The 23,185-nt window shown below is 44.0% G+C and overlaps 1 protein-coding gene across 11 annotated transcripts in view; it reads right to left on the bottom strand.

Moving 5' to 3' along the window:
• Nucleotides 1–18,126, bottom strand: part of LOC134345886 (up-regulator of cell proliferation-like) — a 31,326-nt gene extending 13,200 nt beyond the window's left edge. For 5 of the 11 annotated variants that reach the window (XM_063047208.1, XM_063047209.1, XM_063047206.1 and 2 more), the window contains exons 1-3: nucleotides 13,679–13,735; nucleotides 10,023–10,084; nucleotides 5,234–5,371 (exon numbers count right to left, since the gene is read on the bottom strand). The gene's annotated coding sequence lies outside the window, so the exon portion shown is untranslated. Of the gene's footprint in view, nucleotides 1–5,233; nucleotides 5,372–10,022; nucleotides 10,085–13,678; nucleotides 13,801–14,541; nucleotides 14,618–18,064 lie in introns of those variants that run through there. The other 6 variants (XM_063047215.1, XM_063047212.1, XM_063047210.1 and 3 more) reach the window with 5 other exon arrangements.
• Nucleotides 18,127–23,185: the final 5,059 nt, after the last annotated feature.

Genomic DNA, 23,185 nt, shown 5'->3' with positions numbered 1-23,185 from the left:
TGATACTCAATACCCCCACTGGGCATTATGAATACCTAGTCATGCCCTTTGGACATGTTAATTCATTAATGATCGTAGGAAGCATCGTCGGAAAGTCGGATGGTAGTGCTGAGGATGAGCTGGTTGGTTTACAAACAGAGGCATTGTGTAGTGAGAAGCTGTTGATAGGGCAAAATTGTAGTCAACAGGATGAGTTGCAATGTAAAAGGCGGACAAAATTGAAAAGGGTGAATACACGACTATAAGATTTATATTTGAATGTGTGCAGTATATGTAATAAGGCAGATGAACTTGCAGCACAGTTGTTGATTGGCAGGTGTAATGTTGTAGGCATCACTGAATCATGGCTGAAAGAAGGGTGGGTGGTGTTGCTCTATTGGCAAAAAATGAAATCAAATCATTAGAAGGAGGTGACACAGGGCCGGAATGTTTCGAATTATTGTGGGTAGAGCAAAGGGTCTGTCAGGTTAGAAAGACCCTGATGGAAGTTGTATACAGACCCCTAATCAGCAGTAAGGATGTGGTCTACAAATTACAATGGAAGTTAAAAAAAATACATGCCAAAATGGCAATGTTACAATAGTCATGGGGGACTTCAATATGCAGGTAGACTGGTAAAATCAGGTTGGTAATGGATTCCAAGAGGGGAATTTCTAGCATGCCTATGAGATGGCTTTTTGGAGCAGCTCATGATTGAGCCCACTAGGGGATTCTGGATCGGGTGTGGTGCAATGAACCAGAATTGATCAGCGTGTTTAAGGTAAAAGAACCTTTCGGGTCAAATGCACCCTAAAATTTGAGAAGGAGAAGCTAAAGTCAGATGTATCAGTATTACAGTGGAGTAAAGGAAGTTGCAGAGGCATGAGAAGAGCAGTTGGCCAGAATTGATTGGAGAAGAACACTGGCAGATTGATGACAGAGCAGCATTGACTGGAATTTCTGGAAGCAATTCAGAAGGCATTGGATATTTACATCTCAAAGAGAAAGAAGTGTTCTAGTGGAAAGCCAGAAGTCCTGATACACGTTGTACCAATGACATTGGTAGAAATAGGGAGGAGGTCCTGAAGAGGGAATTCAGGGAGTTGGGTAGGAAGCTGAAAAGCAGGACCTCCAGGGTAGTAATCTCAGGATTGCTGCCTGTGCCACGTGCTAACGAGTACAAGAATAGCACGATCAGGAATATTAATGCATGGCTGAGGGGGCAGGGCTTCGGATTCCTGGATCATTGGGGCCTCTTCTGGGGGGGGGGGGTGTATGACCTGTACAAAAAGAACAGGTTACACCTGAACCCAAAGGGGTCCAATACCCGAGCAGAGCTGGTACGGAGGGTTGAAACTAATTTGGCAGGGGGATAGGAGCTGGAGTGATAGGGCTGAGAAAGGGGAAAACATAAATAAATCAAAGGTAGCGTGCAACAGAGATGATAGGAAGGACAGGCAGGAGATGAGGCATAATCACAGCCAGTGAGATGATTTGCAATCGAAAGCAACAAATTCTGGACTGAGAGTGTTAAATCTGAATGCAGTAAGCATAAGAAATAAAATGGACGATCTTAAAGTTAAGCTACAGATTGGCAAGTATGACGTTGTGGCCGTCTCTGAGACTTGGCAAAAGGATGGCTGCCATTGGGAGCTGAACATCCAAGGATATACGGTGTATTGGAAAGTTAGGTTGGTAGGCAGAGGGGGTGGTATGGCCCTATGTATTAGAAATAATATTAAATCATGAGAAAGGGATGACATAGGATCGGAAGGTGTAGAGTTTCTATGGGTTGAGTTAAAAAATGACAAGGGTAAAAGGACCCTAATGGCAGTTGTATACAGGCCTCCAAACAGCATCCAGGATGTGGATTACAAATTACAGCAGGAGATAGAAAAGGCGTGTCAGAAGGGCGAAGTCATGATAATCGTTGGGGATTTTAACATGAAAGTGGATTGGGAAAACCAGGCCAGTACTGGACCTCAAGAGAGAATTTGTAGAATGTCTAAGGGATGGCTTTTTAGAACAGCTTGTTGTTGAGCCCACTAGGGAATTGGCTGTGCTGGATTGGGTGTTGTGCAACGATCCGGACGTGATAACAGAGCTTATGGTTAAGGAACGTTTAGGGAACAGTGATCACAATATGATCGAGTTCACTTTGAAATTTGAGAAGGAGAAACTAAAATCCAATGTGTCGGTATTTCAGTGGAGTAAAGGAAGTTACAATGGCATGAGAGGGGAACGGGCCGAAATTGACTGGAAAGGGACATTTGCAGGAAGGACAACAGAGCAGCAATGGCTGGATTCCAAATTAAGAAGAAATTTTCAAAGGGAAGAAGGACACTACCATGGCTGACAAGTGAAGTCAGAACCAAAGTAAAAGCAAAAGAGAGGGCATACAAGGAAGCCAAAGTTAGTGGGAAGATAGAGGATTGGGGAGCTTTTAAAAACTTGCAGAAGGAAACTAAGAAGGTCATTAGGAGGGAAAAGTTGAATTATGAGAGGAAGCTGGTGACTAATATCAAAGAAGATACTAAAAGCTTTTTTAAGTGTATAAAGGGTAAAAGAGAGTTGATGGTAGATATAGGACCAATAGAAAATGATGCTGGAGATATTGTAATGAGAGATGCAGAGATGACAGAGGAACTGAATGCGTATTTTGCATCAATCTTCACAGTGGAAGACATCTGCAGTATACTGGACATTCAAGAGTGTCAGGGAAGTGAAGTATGTGCAGAGAAAATTACGACTGAGAAGATGCTCAGGAAACTTAACGGTCTGAGGGTGGATAAATCTCCTGGACCTGATGGAATAGAAACATAGAAACATAGAAAATAGGTGCAGGAGTAGGCCATTCGGCCCTTCGAGCCTGCACCGCCATTTATTATGATCATGGCTGATCATCCAACTCAGAACCCAGCCTTCCCTCCATACCCCGTGACCCCTGTAGCCACAAGGGCCATATCTAACTTCCTTTTAAACATAGCTAATGAACTGGCCTCAACAGTTTGCTGTGGCAGAGAATTCCACAGATTCACCACTCTCTGTGTGAAGAAGTTTTTCCTAACCTCGGTCCTAAAAGGCTTCCCCTCTATCCTCAAACTGTGACCCCTCGTTCTAGACCTCCCCAACATCGGGAACAATCTTCCCGCATCTAGCCTGTCCAATCCCTTTAGGATCTTATACGTTTCAATCAGATCCCCCCTCAATCTTCTAAATTCCAACGAGTACAAGCCCAGTTCATCCAGTCTTTCTTCATATGAAAGACCTGCCATCCCAGGAATCAATCTGGTGAACCTTCTTTGTACTCCCTCTATGGCAAGGATGTCTTTCCTCAGATTAGGGGACCAAAACTGCACACAATACTCCAGGTGTGGTCTCACCAAGGCCTTGTACAACTGCAGTAGTACCTCCCTGCTCCTGTACTCGAATCCTCTCGCTATAAATGCCAGCATACCGTTCGCCTTTTTCACCGCCTGCTGTACCTGCATGCCCACTTTCAATGACTGGTGTATAATGACACCCAGGTCTCGTTGCACCTCCCCTTTTCCTAATCGGCCACCATTCAGATAATAATCTGTTTTCCTATTTTTGCCACCAAAGTGGATAACTTCACATTTATCCACATTAAATTGCATCTGCCATGAGTTTGCCCACTCACCCAACCTATCCAAGTCACCCTGCATCCTCTTAGCATCCTCCTCACTGCTAACACTGCCACCCAGCTTCGTGTCATCCGCAAACTTGGAGATGCTGCATTTAATTCCCTCATCCAAGTCATTAATATATATTGTAAACAACTGGGGTCCCAGCACTGAGCCTTGCGGTACCCCACTAGTCACCGCCTGCCATTCTGAAAAGGTCCCGTTTATTCCCACTCTTTGCTTCCTGTCTGCTAACCAATTCTCCACCCACACCAATACCTTACCCCCAATACCATGTGCTTTAAGTTTGCACACTAATCTCCTGTGTGGGACCTTGTCAAAAGCCTTTTGAAAATCCAAATATACCACATCCACTGGTTCTCCCCTATCCACTCTACTAGTTACATCCTCAAAAAATTCTATGAGATTCGTCAGACATGATTTTCCTTTCACAAATCCATGCTGACTTCGTCCGATCATTTCACCGCTTTCCAAATGTGCTGTTATCACATCCTTGATAACTGACTCCAGCAGTTTCCCCACCACCGACGTTAGGCTAACCGGCCTATAATTCCCCGGTTTCTCTCTCCCTCCTTTTTTAAAAAGTGGGGTTACATTAGCCACCCTCAAATCCTCAGGAACTAGTCCAGAATCTAACGAGTTTTGAAAAATTATCACTAATGCATCCACTATTTCTTGGGCCACTTCCTTAAGCACTCTGGGATGCAGACCATCTGGCCCTGGGGATTTATCTGCCTTCAATCCCTTCAATTTACCTAACACCACTTCCCTACTAACATGTATTTCGCTCAGTTCCTCCATCTCACTGGACCCTCTGTCCCTTACTATTTCTGGAAGATTATTTATGTCCTCCTTAGTGAAGACAGAACCAAAGTAATTATTCAACCTTGCAGCCTTGGGTTCTGAAGGAAGTAGCTGGAGAGATTGCGGAGGCATTAACAATGATCTTTCAAGAATCAGTAGATTCTGGTATTGTACTGGATGACTGGAAAATTGCAAATGTTACTCCGCTATTTAAGAAAGGTGGGAGGCAGCAAAAAGGAAACTATAGACCTGTTAACCTGACATCAGTGGTTGGGAAATTGTTCAAATCAATTGTTAGGGATCAGGTTATGGAATATCTGCAGGCACATGACAAGATAGGCCAAAGCCAGCAAGGTTTCCTGAAAGGAAAATCCTGCCTGAAAAACCTACTGCAATTATTTGAGGAAATGACAAGCAGGGCAGACAAAGGAGATGCAGTCGACGTGGTGTACTTGGATTTTCAGAAGGCCTTTGACAAGGTGCCGCACATGAGGCTGCTTAGCAAGATAAGAGCCTATGAAATTACAGGGAAGTTACTAGCATGGGTGGAGTATTGGCTGATCAGCAGAAAACAGAGAGTGAGAATAAAGGGAACCTATTCTGGCTGACTGCCGGTTACCAGTGGAGTTCCACAGGGGTCGCTGTTTGGACCACTGCTTTTTTGATGTATGTCAAAGATGTGAACTATAGGATTAATGGATTTGTGTCTAAATTTGCCTATGATACAAAGATAGGTGGGGGAGTGCGTAGTGTTGAGGAAACAGAGAGCCTGCAGAGAGACTTACATAGTTTAGGGGAATGCTGTCCTAGTAAATGAATGATGCACTTTCTCTGAGGAAATGTAATGAAGATTCTGCACTGGATTTTTTTCCCCTGGGTTGAAATCAGAGAATCCTTGAAATACCCAGCATGTGAGGCAGCATCTGTGGAGAGAGAAACAGGGTCAGTGTTTCAGGTTCATGTGTTGGTGAGTCTGTCATAGCAGGAGAATTACAGTGGTATGAGAGGAGTTGGTCAAAGTAAACTGGAAGGAGCTACTGGCAGGGATGTCAGCAGAGCAGCAATGGCATGCATTTCTGGGGAAAATGAGGAAGGTGCAGGACATGTGTATTCCAAAAATGAAGATTTACTCAAATGGTAAAATAGTACAACCATGGCTGACAAGGGAAGTCAAAGCTAATGTAAAAACAGAAGAGAGGGCATACAACAAAGCAAAAATTAGTGCAAGATAAAGGACTGGGAAGGTTTTAAACATCTACAGAGAGCAGCTAGAAGAATCATTAGAAGGGAAAGATGAAATATGAAAGCATTCTAGCAAACAATATCAAAGTGGATAGTAAAAGCTTTTTCAAGTATGTTAAAAATAAAAAAGAAATGAGAGTGGATATAGGACTGCTTGAAAATGAGACAGGAGAAATAATAATTGGGGACAAGGAGTTGGCTGATGAACTAAGTGAGTATTTTGCATCAGTCTTCACTGTGGAAGACACCAGCAGTAGTCCTGATGTTGTCGTGTGTGAAGGAAGTGGGTGCAGTTACTGTTCCAAGAGAGAAGGTGCTCAAAAAACTGAAAGACCTAAAGGTACATAAGTCACCCGGACCAGAGAAATTGCACCCTAGGGTTCTGAAAGACGTAGCGTTAGAGATTGTGGTGGCATTAGAAATGATCTTTCAGAAATCATTGGACTCTGGCATGGTGCCAGAGGACTGGAAAATTGCAAATGTCACACCATTCATTAAGAAAGGAAGAAGGCAGCAGAACGGAAATTATAGACCAGTTAACCTGAGCTCAGTGGTTGGGAAGATGTTAGAGTCAATTGTTAAGGATGAGGTGATGGAGTACTAGCTGACACAGGACAAGATAGGACAAAGTCAGCATGGTTTCCTTCAGGGAAAATCCTGCCAGACGAACCCGTTGTAATTCTTTGGGGAGATTACAGGTCGGATAGATAAAGGAGATGCAGTGGATGTTGTATATTTGGACTTTCAGAAGGCCTTTGATAGGTGCCACACATGAGGCTGCTTACCAAGTTCAGAGCCCATGGTATCACAGGAAAGTTACTAACATGGTAGAGCATTGGTAGGAGGTATTGACTGGGAATAAAAGGATCCCTTTCTGGTTGGCTGCCAGTGACCGGTGGTGTTCCGTAGGGGTTGGTGTTGGGACCACTTCTTTTATGCTGTATATAAATGATTTAGATGATGGAATAGATGGCTTTGTTGCCAAGCTTGCAGATGATACAAAGACTGGTGGAGGGGCTGGTAGTGTTGAGGAAACAGGTAGGATGCAGAAGGACTTAGACAGATTAGGAAAATGAGCAAGAGAGTGGCAAATGAAATACAATGTTGGAAAATGCATGGTCATGCACTTTGGTAGTAGAAATAAATGTGCGGACTATTTTCTAAATGGGGAGAAAATCCAGGAATCTGAGATGCAGACGGACTTGGGAGTTCTTGTGCAGAACACCCTGATGGTTAACTTGCAGGTTGAGTCGGTGGTGAGGAAGGCAAATGCAATGTTAGCATTCATTTCAAGAGGTCTAGAATACAAGAGCAGGGATGTGATGCTGAAGCTTTATAAGGCACTGGTGAGGCCTCACCTTGAGTATTGTGAACAGTTTTGGGCCCCTCATCTTAGAAAAGATGTGCTGGCATTGGAGAGGGTCCAGAGGAGGTTCACAAGGATGATTCCAGGAATGAAAGGATTATGATACGAGGAATGTTTGATGGCTCTGGGTCTGTACTCGCTGGAGTTCAGAAGGATGGGGGGGGGGATCTCACTGAAACCCTTCGAATGTTGAAGAGCCTAGACAGAATAGATGTGGAAAGGATGTGGTAGAGTCTAGAACAAGAGGGCTCGGCCTCGGGATAAAGGGGCGTCTATTCAAAATAGAGCTGCAGAGAAATTTCTTTAGCCAAAGGGTGGTGAATTTGTGGAATTTGTTGTCACATGCAGCTGTGGAGGCCAGGTTGTTGGGTGTATTTAAGGCAGAGATTGATAGGTTCTTGATTGGACATGGCATCAAAGGTTATGGGGAGAAGGCTGGGAGCTGGTGTTGAGGAGGAGATAAAAAAAGGATCAGCCATGTTTGAATGGTAGAGAACACTCGATGGGCCAGATGGACTACTTCTGCTCCTATGTCTTATGGTCCAATATTCAGGTGTTCCGTTGGTTTATACAGAACAGATTGGGAGGGGTTAAAGGAAGGGGGCATTACTAGTCAAGGAAAATGTCATGGCAGTGCTCAGTCAGGATAGACTGGAAAACTCCCCAGTGAAGCGTTCTGAGTGGAACTGAGAAATAAGAAACATGTGACCATGTTAGTGGGGCTACATTACAGACCACCCACCAGTCTGAGGGAATTAGAGGAAAAAATTGTCATGACATCACAGACTGTTGCAAAAAAAGTTAGGTTGTTATAGTAGGTGATTTTAACTTTCCACGTATCCACTGGAACTCCCGTACTGTAAAAGGACTAGATGTTATAGAGTTTGTTAAAAGTGTTCTGGAAAGCTTTCATAATAAGTACGTAGAAGTCCCAACAAGAGAGTGTGATACTTGATCTGCTGTTGGGGAATGAGACAGGGCAGGTGACATTACTTTGTGTCGGGGAACACTTTACATTTAGTGATCACAGTGTCATTAGTTCAAAGTAAATATGGAAAAAGTTAAGTCTGGTTTGTGGGATGAGATTCTAAATTGGAGAATGGTCAATTTTTGAACGGTCAAAAATTATCTGGGAAGTGTGGATTGGGACAGGCTGCTTTCTGGCAAAGGTGTGCTTGGTAAGTGGGAGGCCTTCAAAGGTGAAATTTTGAGAGATCAAAGTTTGTGTGTGACTGTCAGAATAAAATGTAGAGATAACAGATTTAGGGAACCTTGGTTTTCAAAAGATACTGAGGCCCTGGTTAAAACAAAAGAGGTGCAGAGCATGTGTAGGCAGGTAGGAAGAAATGAGGTATTTATGGAGAAAATGAAAGGCAAGAGAACACTTAAGAACAAAATCAGGGCTGAAAGAAGAATGAGGTTGCCTTACAGACAAGGTGAAGGAAGGTCCCATCACATTCTACAGATATATTCAGAGCAAAAGGATTGCAAGGGACAAAACTGGTCCTCTGGAAGATCAGAATGGTGATCTACTCATGACGTGAAAAGAGACAGGGGAGATCTTAAATGGATTTTTTGCATCTGTATTTACTCAGAAGACATTCACGGAGTCTATAGAAATGAGGCAAAGCAGTAGCAAGGTAATGCACCCAATACTGATTACAGAGGAGGAGGTGTTTGCTGTCCTGAGGCAAATCAGGGTGTATAAACCCCCAGTGCCTGAGAAGGTGATCCCTTGGACCCTGAGAGATGCAAGAGCAGAAAGTGCCGGGGTCCGAGCAGAGACATTTAAATCATCCTTAGTGACAGGTGAGGTACCGTAGGATTGGAGGATAGCTAATGTTGTTCTGCTGTTTAAGAAAAGCTCTAAAAATAAACCAGGAAATCATAGGACGTTGAGCCTGTCATCAGCAGTGGAAAGGGTATTGGAAGGAATTCTAAGACAATAAGCCTATAAGATATAGGAGCAGAATTAGACGATTTGGCTCATTGAGCCTGATCCACCATTACATCATGGCCGATCCGCCTTTCCTACGATAATTCTTGCATTGATAAATATGCAGCTCAGGGCATTAGTCACACCCTGCTCAACGTTATGATTCCTGACTTTGTCTGAGGTCGAAACAACACCTGTCTCCATGCCCTCTCCACTACCTGTTCTGGCACTTTGTTTCCCATCCCCCTGTAACTCTAGTCTAAACCCCACCGTGCAGTATTAACAAACCCTCCCACTCGGATATTAGTCCTCCTCCAGTTCACCTGTAACTCTAGTCTAAACCCCACCGTGCAGTATTAACAAACCCTCCCACTCGGATATTAGTCCTCCTCCAGTTCACCTGTAACTCTAGTCTAAACCCCACCGTGCAGTATTAACAAACCCTCCCACTCGGATATTAGTCCTCCTCCAGTTCACGTGGCAACCGTCTCTTCTGTACAGGTCCCACCTTCCCTGGAGGAGAGCCCAATGATCCAAAAATTTTATGCCCTCCCTCCTACACCATCTCCTTAGTCATGTGTTAAACTGTTTGATCTTCCTAGTTCTGGGCTCACTGGCATGTGGGATGTGTAGTAATCCTGAGATCACAACCCTGGAGGCCCTGCCCTTTAACTTAGCACCTAACTCCCTGAACTCCCTCTGCAGAACCTCGTCATTCGTCCTTCCCATGTCACTGCTATCTACATGGACCACAACCTCTGGCTGTTCACCCTCCCACTTAAGATTGCTGAGGTCTTGATCCAAGACATCCTGGACCCTGGCCCCCAGGACGCACCATACCAACTGCGAATCTTATTCTCGCCCACAGAACCTTCATTCTGTTCCTGAAATAATGAATCTCTTATCCCCACAACATGCCACTTCCCTTCTGAGTCACAGAGCCAGACACAGTGCTGGAGACCCAACCACTGTCACTTTCCCCTGTTAGGCGTTCTCCCCCTCCCCCCCAGCAATATCCAAAGTGATATACCTGCTGTTGAGGGGGATGGCCACCGGGGTATTCTGCACTGGCTTGTTAACCATTTCGCCTTCCTGTGGAAGGAAGGCAAAATTTAAAAAGGCAAAAAATGTAGGACTGAAGGTGATATATTAAATGCACGTAGTATTCAGAATAAGGTGGATGAATGCATGGTGCAACTAGAGATTGATCGGTATGATGTTGTGGGCATCACTGAGTCATGGCTGAAAGAAGGTCATAGTTGGGAGCTTAACATCAAAGGATATACTTTGTATCGAAAGGACAAGCTGGAAGGCACAGGCGGTGGTGTGGCTCTGTTGGTAAGAGATGGAATTACATCTTTAGAAAGAGGTGACATAGGGTCAGAGAATGTTCAATCTTTCTGGGTGGAGTTAAGAAACTGCACGGGCAAAAAAAAATATGGGAATCATAATAGGCTTCTAAACAGTATCCAAGATGTGAGGTTGAGATTGCAAAGGGATCTGGAAAAGGCATGTAGTAAGGGATAATGCAAAAATTGTAATGGGGGATATCAAGATGCAAGGGAATTGGGAAAATCATGTTGGTGTCTGATCACAAGAGAGGGAATTTGTTGAATGCCTACACAATGTTCTTTTTCGAGCAGCTTGTGCTTGAGTCTACTTGCGGAAAGGCCATCCTAGATCGGGTGTTGTGTAATAACGCAGATCTTATTAGGGAGCTTGACGTAAAGGAACCCTTAGGAAGCAGTGATCATAAAATGATTGAATTCATACTCCAACTTGAGAGGGAAAAGCATAACTCACATGTATCAGTATTATAATAGAATAAAGGGAATTACAGAGGCATGAGAGAGGAGTTTGCCCAGGTGGGTTGGAAGAGGATACTGGCAGGGATGATGGCAGAGCAGAGGTGCTTAAAGTTTGTGGGAATAGTTCGCAAGGTGCAGGATAGATATGTCCCACAGATGAAGTTGTTCTCAAATGGCAGGGGTAGGCATCTGTGGCTGACAAGGGAAGCTGAGGACTGCATAAAAGCCAAGGAAAGGGCATATAAGGTAGCAAAAGTGAGTGAGAAGTTGGGTGATTGGAAAACTTTTAAAATCTAACAAAAGGCAACTAAAAAAGACATAAAAAGGGAAAAGATGAAATATGAGGGCAAACAAGCCAATAATATAAAGCAGGATACTAAAAGTTTTTTTTTAGTAACATAAAGAGTAAAAGGGAGGTGAGAGCTGATATTGGACCACTGGAAAATGATGCTGGTGAGGTAGTAATGGGGGACAAAGAAATGGCAGGTGAACTTAATGGATACTTTGCATCTGCTTTCACTATGGAAGACACCAGCAGCATGCCAGAGGTCCTTGAGTGTCAGGGAGCAGGAGTGAGTGCCATTGCTATTAGAAAGGAAAAAGTGCCAGGCAAACTCAAAGGTCTCAAGGTCGATAATTCACCTGGACCAGATAGACTACATCCCAGAGTCCTGAGAGAGGTTGCTGAAGAGAAAATGATGCATTGGTCATGATCTTTCAAGAATTACTTGATTCTGGCATGGTCCCGGAGGACTGGAAGATTGCAAATGTCACCTCACTCTTTAAGAGGGGAGGAGGGCAAAAGAGAGGAAATTATAGGCCAGTTAACCTAACCTCAATGGTTGGGAAAGTGTTGGAGTCTGTTATTAAGGACAAGGTTTTGGGGTACTTGGAGACTAATGATAAAATAAGTCCAAGTCAGCATGGTTTCTATGAAGGAAAATCTTGCCAGAGAAATCTGTTAGAATTCTTTGAGCAAGTAACAAGCAGGATGGACAAAAGAGAAGCAGTGGATGTTATTTACTTGGATTTTCAGAAGGCATTTGATAAAGTGCCACACATGAGGCTGCTTAACAAGATTAAATATTATGGTGTTACAGGAAAGATACTGACATGGATAGAGGAATGGCTGACAGCAGGAGGCAGTGAGTGGGAGTAAAGAGGGCCTTTTCTGGTTGGCTGCCAGTGGTGTTCCTCGGGGATCAGTATTGGGACCACTACTTTTGACATTGTTTGTCAATGATAAGGATAATGGAATTGATGGCTTTATGGCAAAGTTTATGGACAATACCTGCCCCTCCTAGTGCTCACCCATCTCCCCTCTCTCCATCTCTGCGCTGTAACCACCTCACTAAACGTCTCCCACATTCCCCCATCCCGGATATCCCACAGCGAGTCCAACCACAGCTTCACCTGTTCTCATCGTTTGAGTCTCTCTCTCTCTCGTCTCTCGTCACACCATCTCACCAATCACACGCTGTGCAACATAACATTTGGAAGATGGGTGAACTGAGTTCCAGAGAGAGCAATGTATCAGTCTAAACCAAACTGTAAAACAGTAAAAGTCAGAGTGAGCGATGAACCAGTGACCCGGCCAGTGACTGACTGCTTCACACTCTGTAATGATACCCTAGGTTACAAAGATGTTCAGTTACAACCCCATCCAGACCACATACCACGTCCTTGGCTTCCAGTGAATCCATGTGACTGTTTGTAAAGAGTTAAGCAGATCTTCAGCCCAACATATTCGTGCTGACCTGTCTGTACTGATCCCAATTAACAGCACAAATCCTTGAGATGTCTGACTCCCGAGTCCCCACCTTCCTCTCTCTCCCGTCCCCATCCACTGACCTCACTCCTCACCCTCCACCCACTCACCTCACTCTCCCCTCCCACCCACCCAACTGTCTTTCTCTCCACTCCCTACCACCCTCCCTCCTCTTTCCCTACCCTCCATCCACTCACCTCTCTCTCCCCACCCGTCACCCACTCACCTCTTTCCCCTCTCTCCACCCACTCATCTCACTCTCCCCATTCACTACACTCCACCCTCAAAGCTCTCTTCCCTCACTCCACCCATTCACCTCATTCTCCCCACTCCCCACCTCTCTTTCCCCACTCCACACCCACCCACCTCTCTCTCCACACCCTGTAGCAACTCTGTACCTTCCCCATCCACCCGGTGGACATTCCTCTCCCCACACCCTCTCTAACCCCCTAACTCACCCATCCCTCTTGACCAGCCTCTGCCCCATTCCCATTACACCACACCCCAGCCCTCTCTGACCACCTTTTTCTTACTCACTCCTGATCCCTGTCTCAGAAACATAGAAAACCTACAGCACAATACAGGCCCTTTGGCCCACAGAGTTGTGCCGAACATGTCCTTACCTTAGAAATTACTAGACTTCCCCACAGCCCTCTATTTTTCTAAGCTCCATGTACCTATCCAAAAGTCTCTTCAAAGACCCTGTCATATCCACCTCCACCACCATTGCCGGCAGCCCATTCCATGCACTCACCACTCTCTGAGTAAAAAACTTACCCCTGACATCTCCTCTGTAACTACTCCCCAGCACCTTACACCTGTGCCCTCTTGTGGCAACCATTTCAGCCCTGGGAAAAATCCCCTGACTATCCACATGCCTGTCATCATCTTAAACACCTCCATCAGGTCACCTCTCATCCTCCATCGCTCCAAGGAGAAAAGTCCGAGTTCACAACCTGTTTTCATAAGTCTTCCCACGTCTGTTCCCTGATTCAATCCTCTCCATCTCCAGCACTGACTGAGAGTCACTGACTTGAATGACTATCTTTGTTTCTCTCTCTGCAGATGCTGCCCGACCTGGTGAGTCTGAGCAGCAGTTTCCAATTTTACCTCAGATTTCCAGTATCTGCAGTTTCCTGTCGAGCTGCTGTTAGCCGAAGGTTCGTGGTGTGGAAGTGATCCCAATGGAGAATTGAAGTAAAATTTATACAGTATGGAGCTCAAAGTTCAAAGTAAATTTATTATCGAAGGAAATTATCTGATCACTTACAACCCTGAGATTTGTTTTATTCTGGGCAATCACAGTAAATACAAGAACACAATAAAATCAAGGAAAGACCGCACCCAGTAGGGCAGAGAGCAACCAACATGATAAATAACCAACAAACTGCAAATACAAATACAGAGAAAAATAGTAACTAAATAAATAAACAATAAATATTGAGAACATGAGGTGAATGATTCTTGAAAGTGAGTCCTTAGGTGATGATTCAAGTGAAGTTGAATGAAACTTATCCCCACTGGTTCAAGAGCCAGATTATTGTGGGGTAATAACTGTTCCTGAACCTCATGGTGAGTCCCCATGCTCCTGTATCTACTTAAGGTCATAGACTCATAGTAAAGTACAACAAAGAAACAGGCCCTTTGGCTATCTAGTCCACAACAAATCATTTAAACTGTCTACCACTATCGACCTGCACCGGGACCACAGCCTCCATAAACCTACCATTGATGTACTTCTTCAAACTTCCCTCAAGCATTAAAATCCAGTTCACATCCACCACTTGAGTGAAGAAGTTTCCCCTCATGTTCTCTTTAAACTTTTCATCTTTCACCTTTAACTCATGACCTCCAGTTATAGTCCCACCCAACCTCAGCGGAAAAAGCCACTTACCCTATCTATATCCCTTATAATTTTGTATACCTCTATCAAATCGCCCCTCAATATTCTATGTTCCAAAGAAAACACTAACCTTTTCAATCTTTTCATATAACTCTTGTCCTCCAGACTTGGCAACATCCTCTGTACTCTTTCAAACTTATTCTCATCTTTCCTGTAGGTAGGCGACCAGACCTGCACACAATGCTCCAAATTAAGTCTCACCAATGTCTTATACGACTTTACATAACATCCTATCTTCTTGTTTCAAATGTTTTTTTATTGTGAAGCAATATTAGCTCAACTACAACTGACAATGTCCTAAAGTATAATGCTTCTTTTTTTCTTTTCTTTCTCATAACAACACAATGAAAATCAAATGAATGTATGTATAGTAAACCAGCAAAAAGCAAAGGAAACCCTACCACCCATCTCCTTTCCCTTCCCAGCCCTCCCCTCACCCTCGCGTATGTGCTGTTTAGGTCCTAGCGCCCCCCACACTTAGTTCAGCTGTCGGTCACTTCTAAATACAACAGTAATGGTTGCCAGATTTTTTCAAATTCCTTCAGTCTTTCCTTGATAACATATTTTTTCCTCTCTAGATGCTGAGTATCCATTAATGCAGCCAGCCATGTCTTAGTGATCCACCTTCTTAGTCCTCCTTTTTCCAGAACATCAGTGTGTTTCTTTCCATTAAGTATGCCATACATCAGGAGTTGTTGCTGGGTAGCCTGGAATTTATTTGACCTTGCAGAAGTTCCAGAAATTACTAAAATGGGGTCTGGTATTATCTGAACCTTTAGTACCTTCGATAGGACCTCAAATATTTGCTTCCAATACTCGTGTATCCTGGGACATAAAGCATAACTATGTAACAAATTTGCCTCCGAGCACTTGCATTTCTCACATATTGGGGCACCTCTGGGAATATTTTATGAATGCTTCCTTTTGAATAATGTAACCTATGTAGGATTTTAAATTGTATTAAGCAATGCCTGACATTGATGGAACAGGAGTTAACATACTCCAAAGCCTCATTCCATATAACCTCCTCTATCTCTGTACCCAACTCCTTTTCCCACTCCTTTTTAATATTATCCATTGTTGTATGACACTTGTTTTGTATGGCATCATACAGATAGGCGATGGTGTGCTCTGTCCCTAAACATGATCTTAAATGATTATCTGATTTATGAGGTTTGCCGTCTCAAAACCAGAAGGATGTGATCTTATATAGTGTCTTAGCTGGAGATACCAGAAAAAATAACTCTTTTGCAATCTGAATTTGTCCTGGAGCTGCCGAAATGACGCAAAAATCCGTTGTATGCATAAATCTCCAATGCTGCGTATCCCTAATTCTCGCCATGCAGCAAAGGCCCTATCTATATATGAGGGGATAAAAGAGGGCTTCGCTGATATAGGTACAAGAAAAGATAATGTTCTGAGTTTCAAATGCTTCCCCCTTTGTCTCCACATCTGTGTGGTGCTATGTATAACGGGATTGCCTCTATAACAGGGTTTATTTAACCGAATAGGAGACATAATGATTGCCCCTATGGAATATGGTAGGAAATCCTCATGCTCCATCTCCAACCGTCCGGGAAGTACAACTGTATCATCTATCCAGTATGCTCCATGGCTAACGTTAGCAGCCCAGTAGTAAAAAATAAAGTTGGGTAGTGCCATCTCCCCACTAGTCTTATTCTTGCAGAGATGTTCTTTCCAAATTCCACGTGCTTTATAATTCCATATAAAAGGTAGAATTATCGAATCTAATTCTTTAAAGAAGGTTTTGGTAAGATAGAGTGGCAGGTTCTGAAATAGATAGAGCAGTTGGGGGAGAAAGATCATCTTGGCTGCATTTACTCTGCCCACTACAGAAATTGGGAGTGCCTTCCAAGATTCCATTTTCTTTTTAATCTTTTCAATTAGAGAGATAAAATTTGCTTCAAATAGAGAACTATACTTTTTGGTTATTGCAATTGCAAGGTAAGTAAACTTCTCAAGGGTTATTTTGAATGGAAATTGTTTAAGCCCCTCCGGTTCTTCTACTCGGACCGGGAATAATTCACTTTTCCCCCAGTTAATCTTATACCCTGAGAAAGTGCCAAATAAATTGACTATTTCCAGCAAAACTGGAATAGTAATATATGGTTTCGTTACAAACAACAAAACATCGTCCGCTAAAGGGAAATTTTGTTGATAGTATACTCTGTATTGTACCCATAAATTTCGGGTTGAGAACATATAGTCTCCGCCAGTGGTTCCAGGGCCAACGCAATGCACAGCCCTGTCTTGTGCCCCTGTGCTAACTGAATGGTTCCGAGAGGGTCTGATTAGTTAGTATTTTAGCACTAGGGTTACTGCTTAATCCAAGTTATAAATTTGTCTCCCATTCCAAATCTTTTCAAAACCTCACAGAGGTATTGCCATTCCACTTGGTTGAATGCTTTCTCACCATCTAAACTTAATACAATAAGGTCTTCCTCAGGATGTCTTGGGGAATGCATTATATTCAGAAGGTACCTGATGTTAAGGAAATAATTCCTTTTAGAGATAAACCCTGTTTAACATCCTATCTTCTGTATTCAATATTGATTTATGAAGACCCATGTGCCAAACCCTATCAACCTGTGACATCACTTTCAATGAATTTTGGCCCTGTCTTCTCAGATCCCTTTGTTCTACCACACTCCTCAGTGCCCTACCGTTCTTTGTATAAGACCTCCCCTGCTTGGTAATACTGAAGAGCAGCACCCCACACTTATCTACACTAAATTCCATCTGCCTTGTTTCAGCCCATTTTTCCAGCTGATACAGATCCTGTTGCAAGTCATGATAGTGTTCATCACTGTCCTTTACACCCCCAGTCTTGGTGTCATCTGCAAATTTGTGGGGGAGAGAGGGGAAGAGAGCAGAGATAGGAAAGGGAAGGGAAAGGAGGAGGGGGGAGGGGGAAGAAGGAGGGAGGGGAGATGGAAAGGACGAGAGAGAACCCAGACTGCATCATGTGACTGTTTCTACAGAGTTAAACAAACCTTCAGCCCGACATATTCATGCTGACCAGAAACTACCTGTCCGTACTGATCCAAGTTAACAGCAACCCTCCTCAAGACATCTCTGACTCCCCGTCCTCCACCCACCTGTCCCTTAGGCATGCATTTTCTATCTCACATTGTAATTTGTAGGCCACCTCCTTACTACTGTTTGGGGGTCAGTGTACAACTCCCACTAGGGTCTTTTTACCCTTGCAGTTCCTACACAATGATTCAACACTTTTCGACCATATGTCATCTCTTTCTAATAATTTGATTTCATTTTTTTTTACCAACAGGGCAATGCCGCCCCCCTGAACTTTTGAGACAATGTGTATCCTTGGATGTTAAGCTCCCAGTTATAATCTTCTTTCATCCATGATTCAATGATGCCGCCAACATCAATCATACATTCCAATCTGCAACTGTGCTGCAAGTTCATCTATCTTATTGCACATACCACCTCAATCCTCTGGATCACTGACACTGACACACCATCATTCACTTGAATCACTATCTTTATTTCTCTCACTACAGATGCTGCCTGACCTGGTGAGTCTTTCCAGCAGTTTCCAATTTTACCTCAGATTTCCAGTATCTTCAGTCTTCTTTCGATGCTGCTGTTAGCCGAAGGTTCATGGTGTAGGACAGACAGGTTAAAGTGATACCACCGGAGAAATGAAGTAAACTTAATACAGTGTGGAGCTCAAAGTTTAAAGTAAACTTATTGTCGAAGTACATGTGTGTCATCATATACAACCCTGAGATTCATTTTATTGTGGGCAATCACAGTAAATATGAGAAACACAATAGGATCAATGAAAGCTCATACCCAACAGGACAAACAGCAACCAATGTGATTTAAAAACAAACTGAGTACAAAAAGAGAGAAAAGAAATAATAATAATAAATAGATCAGCAATCAATAGGGAGAACATGAGATGAAGAATCCTTGAAAGTCGTAGATGATGGTTCGAGTGAAGTTGAATGAGCTGCCTCCACTGGTTCAGGAGTCTGATGGTTGAAGGGTAATTACTGTTCCTGAACCAGGTGATGTGGTCCAGAGGCTCCTATACCTTCTTCCTGATGACAGCAGTGAGAAGAGAAGATGGCTTGGATGGTGGGGATCCTCGATGATGGAGGCTGCTTCCCTACAACAGAGCCCGATGTAGATGTGTTCAGTGGTGGGGAGGACGTTACCAGTAATGATTGGGCATATATTGTAATGGATTTTGTGTGCCTTTCCATTCAAAGGCTTTGGTGTTTCCACTGTCACGGACCCTGTGACGGGGATAAAGAACCAGCAGAGATGGAAAACACTTTGGAGTCTCGTATTGCTATAAACTACTAATATTTATTAGTAACTATGCAATACAGTAATATAAATGTAGATAAATCAAACAGGTTAGCAATGATTATATATAAAAGTAAGTGTGGAATATATATGTATGATAACCAAGCTTCTTTAAGTCTAGGGGTAAAAAGATACAGTCTTACGATGTTGAGTAAAGTTCAGTTTGTGGTATTTAGTTGAATAGCGATGGGGAGGGAGGGACAGAGATATATATATAAGAGAGAGAGGTGAGCTGTTGCTGTCGATCTTCTCGTCGTCCTCCGAAATCCTTTACAAGTCACCGACTGTGACTTTAACCAGGGGGACCGGTTTTCCTGTGGTGGAACTATCACCCAGGCCAGGGTGGACACATAGACAACTCCCCACTAGTCAACCCCTTCTTCACCACTGGAATAGCAATTTGGATCGATCCGCCTGATCGATCCTCCAAAACCCACTTTCTCTGCGGGCACAGCAATGCTCATTCAGTGTCCAGAACATGTGTCTGAGGTCTGTATCATCTGACCTCCCATTTATCCCACCAGGCTGAGCATCACCTGTCACTCAAAGAGTCCCTCCTTCCTTTCTTTGTCTGTAAAGGAGCACAAGCAGGCAACACGTCCTTGGAAGTAACATCAACAACCTGCCTTTGGTCACCATAGCAACCTTCGAGCTGCTCGGTGCTGTCTCCAACTCCAAACTCAGTAGAAATCCAAAGTTACTTCCAATGCCTTAAAGTGACAGTCCAACTGTTAATCTTCGTCTCTCTCTCTTTTCCAAACAAACCATCAATGATGAATGTCTCTGTCTCTCTTCAAGCAGTTAATAGGGGCTCTCCTGGATCCCCTCACACCAGACCAAGACATAATTCAACCAATCAATATACTCTCCACGACAAATCAATGGAAGTGTGTCAAAGTTTTAGATGACAGGCCGAAACTTCGCAAACTTCTAAGAAACTACTGAGTGGTAGGATGAGGAGAGCTACCTTTTTAAATCAGGTCCACACTCAAAAGTAACAAGGCAGAACTTTGTGGCAGTTTCTCGGAGGTGGACTGTGACCAATTGCTGAGCAGGTTTCATAAGGAAGAAACGCAAGCACAAGCGAAGTGGACGTTGTTGTGAGTGGGCCAGTGTTTAGAGTGGCTTTGGCTCATCAGGCGTCAGCAAGGTCAGGCTTGGGTGAGGTGAGTATCTGGTAAGTTTCTCCTTTTCGTCTTAATTCTTCATTCCTCATCTGTTAGGGAACAGTAGTGCAGAGAGAATGGCTCCAGAGACAGTGTTTTGTTCTGTGTGTGAGATATGGGAGACCTCCATTCTCCCAGATAACCACATCTGCACCAAGTGCACTGAGCTGCAGCTCCTCAGAAACGGTGTTAAGGAAATGGAGCTGCAGCTCGATCACTTTCAGCTCATATGGGAGAATGAGGTGGTGATAGGCAGGAGCTACAGGGAGGCCGTGACCCCTGAGTTGCAGGAAGCAGGTACCAGGGTGGCAGTCAGAAGAAGGTAGGGAAGCCGTAGCAGAGTATCCCTGTGGCTGTAACCTCAAGTAGCCACTTTGGACATGGCTGAGAGGTCGAGCTGCTAAGGGGGAGTCGCACTGACCAGGTCTCTGGCATTGAGTCTGATGCTGCGGCTCAGAAGAGCAGAGAGGTGAAAAGAACTGCAGTGGTGATAGGAGATTCCATAATCAGAGAACAGAGATGAGATTCTGTGGGTGTGATCGAGACACCCGGATGATATGTTGCCTCCCGTGTGCCAGGATCAGGGATGTCTCAGGTTGGGTCAATGGTTTTCTCAAGGAGTAGGGATTGTGTACATCCCAGGGTTCTGAAAAAAGATTTTAAAGAGATTGTGGGGGCATGAGTAGTGATCTGCCAACAATCATTTGATTCTGGCATGCTTCCAGAGGAAGGGAAAACCGCAAATATCACTCCATTCTTCAAGAAGGGGGAGAGGCAGGAGAAATGAAATTATAGGCCAGTTAGTCTGACCTCAGTGATTGTGAAGATGTTGCAGTCGATTGTTAAGGATGTGCTTTTGGGGTACTTGAGGGCACATGATACAATGGGCCACAGTCAACATGGATTCCTCAAGGGAAGATCTTGCCTCACAAATCTGTTGGAATTCTACGAGGAAACAACAAGCAGGACAGACAAAGAAGAGTCAGTAGATGTTGTTTATTTGAATTTTCAGAAGGCCTTTGACAAAGTGCCACACATGAGGCTGCTTAACAAGATAGAAGCCAGCATATTACAGGAAATATACTAGCATGGATAGAAGATTGGCTGATTGGCAGGAGGCAAAGAGTGGAAATAAAGGGGGCTTTTTCTGGTTGGTTGCCGGTGACTAGTGGTGTTTCACAGGGGTTGGTTTTGGGACCACTTCTTTTTGCGTTATATGTTAATGATTTGGATGATGGAATTGATGGCTTTGTGGCCAAGTTTGCAGATGATATGAAGATAGGTGGAGGTGCAGGTAGTGTCGAGGAGGCAGGGAGTCTGCAGAAGAACTTAAATAGGTTAGAAGCATGGGAAAAGAAGTGACAGATGGGATATAGCTTAGGGAAGTTTATGGCCATTCACTTTAGCAGATGGAATAAAGGCATGGACTATTTTCTAACCTGGGGGAAAATTCAAAAACCTCAGTGCAAAGGGTCAAGAATGTATCCAGGAATGAAAACATTAATGCGTGAGGAGTGTTTGATGGTTCTTAGCCTGCACTTGCTGGAGTTCAGAAGAATGAGGGGGGATCTCACTGAAGCCTATCAAATATTGAAAGGGGTTTATGTAGAGAGGATTTTCCTATCGTGGGGGAGTCTAGAACTAGAGTACACAGCCTCAGAATAGAAATGAGGAGGAATTTCTTCAGCCAGATGGTGGTGAATCAGTGGAATTCATTGCAAAATGGAGGTTCTTGATTAGTTGGGGCATCAAAGGTTACGGGGAGAAGGCAGGAGAATGGGGTTGATAGGGTTAATAAATCAGCTGTGATGGAATGGTTGGGCAGTCTCGATGGGCCAGATGGGCTAATTCTGTTCTTCTGTCTTAAGGTCTTATGGTGTCAGCACACACCAATCACCCCAACCACAAACTGTTCCAGCTGCTACCATCTGGGAAACGGTACCACAGCATAAAAGCCAGGACCAACAGCTTCTTCTACCAGGCCATCAGACTGATTAATTCATGCTGACACAATTGTATTTCTATGTTATATTGACTGTCCTGATTGAAAGAATGAGATGCATGCAGGACTAGTCTAGAAGGTGAGGTCATGAGAGATCCAAAAGTCAACCAATTCATAATTGGCTTTATGGGAAGAAGCAGAGGGTGAGGAGAGAAACCAGAGGAAGCTGTTTCTGAGACTGGAGACCTGTAATAAGGGTGTATCAGACAGACTGGTGCTGGGACCTTTGTTCATGATTTATACAAACAATTTGACCGTAAGACCAGATGACATATGAGCAGAATTAGGCCATTTGGCCCCTCATTTCTGATCTGCCATTCCATCATGGCTGATTTATGTTTCCCTCTCAACCCCATTCTCCTGCCTCTCCCTGTAACCGCTGACACCTTACTGGGTGCCATGGTAGCATAGGGGACAGCACGATGACATTCTGTCACCGTTCTGTAAGGATTCGCTGTACATCCTTCCTGTGGAATATGTGAGTGTTCTCCAGGTGCCCCCATTTCCTCCCACAGTCCAAACCCATACTGGGTAGATTAATTGGTCATTGTAAATTGTCCTGTGATGAGGTTAAGAATAAATTGGGGAGTTGTCAGATGTTTCCTGACTGACATAGTTCAGAAGACTGGAAGAGCCTCTTCCTTGCTGTATATCAAAGTAAATAAATAAAATAATCCAGAGCCTATTAACCTCCAGGAAAAATGCAGGGAAATAGGACAGGCTCAGATGGGAATCTTGTTCGGGATGGACAAGTTGGTCCGGAGGTTCTATAACAATATGATGCTGTGCAGATTTGGGGAATTAAGAAGGCAGCAGAGGTGAGTGAGGAGGACCTGGGGGAGAGACGTGGGACAGACCATTGCATGTTTAGAGCCCACCTACCTTGTCGAGACCATTGGAGGAGCTGGAGGTGGTGTCACCATTCAGGAAGTGATGTGTGTCAGTGGAAACAGCTGATTGGTGAGCAGCAAGGGTGGGCTGTTCACTGAAATAAAGATAAAGGCAGGGATGTTACATTGTAACAGGCAGTGTTTATCGATGAAGAATCTTGCTGGTGTAATCAATACATTCAATGAATGTGAGATGTATGTTCACTGTCCAGGAGGAAGAGAGGGCCCAGTGCAAGGGTGTCCATGGCAGGAGAACTCAGCCCAGTGGAATGTTCCTGCTGCAATAGGTGG

The sequence above is a fragment of the Mobula hypostoma genome, chromosome 4 (genome assembly GCF_963921235.1).
Source record: "Mobula hypostoma chromosome 4, sMobHyp1.1, whole genome shotgun sequence".
Classification (NCBI taxonomy): domain Eukaryota; kingdom Metazoa; phylum Chordata; class Chondrichthyes; order Myliobatiformes; family Myliobatidae; genus Mobula; species Mobula hypostoma.
Note: the sequence above shows the minus strand (reverse complement) of the source record. Positions and strands in the feature narration are given on the sequence as shown.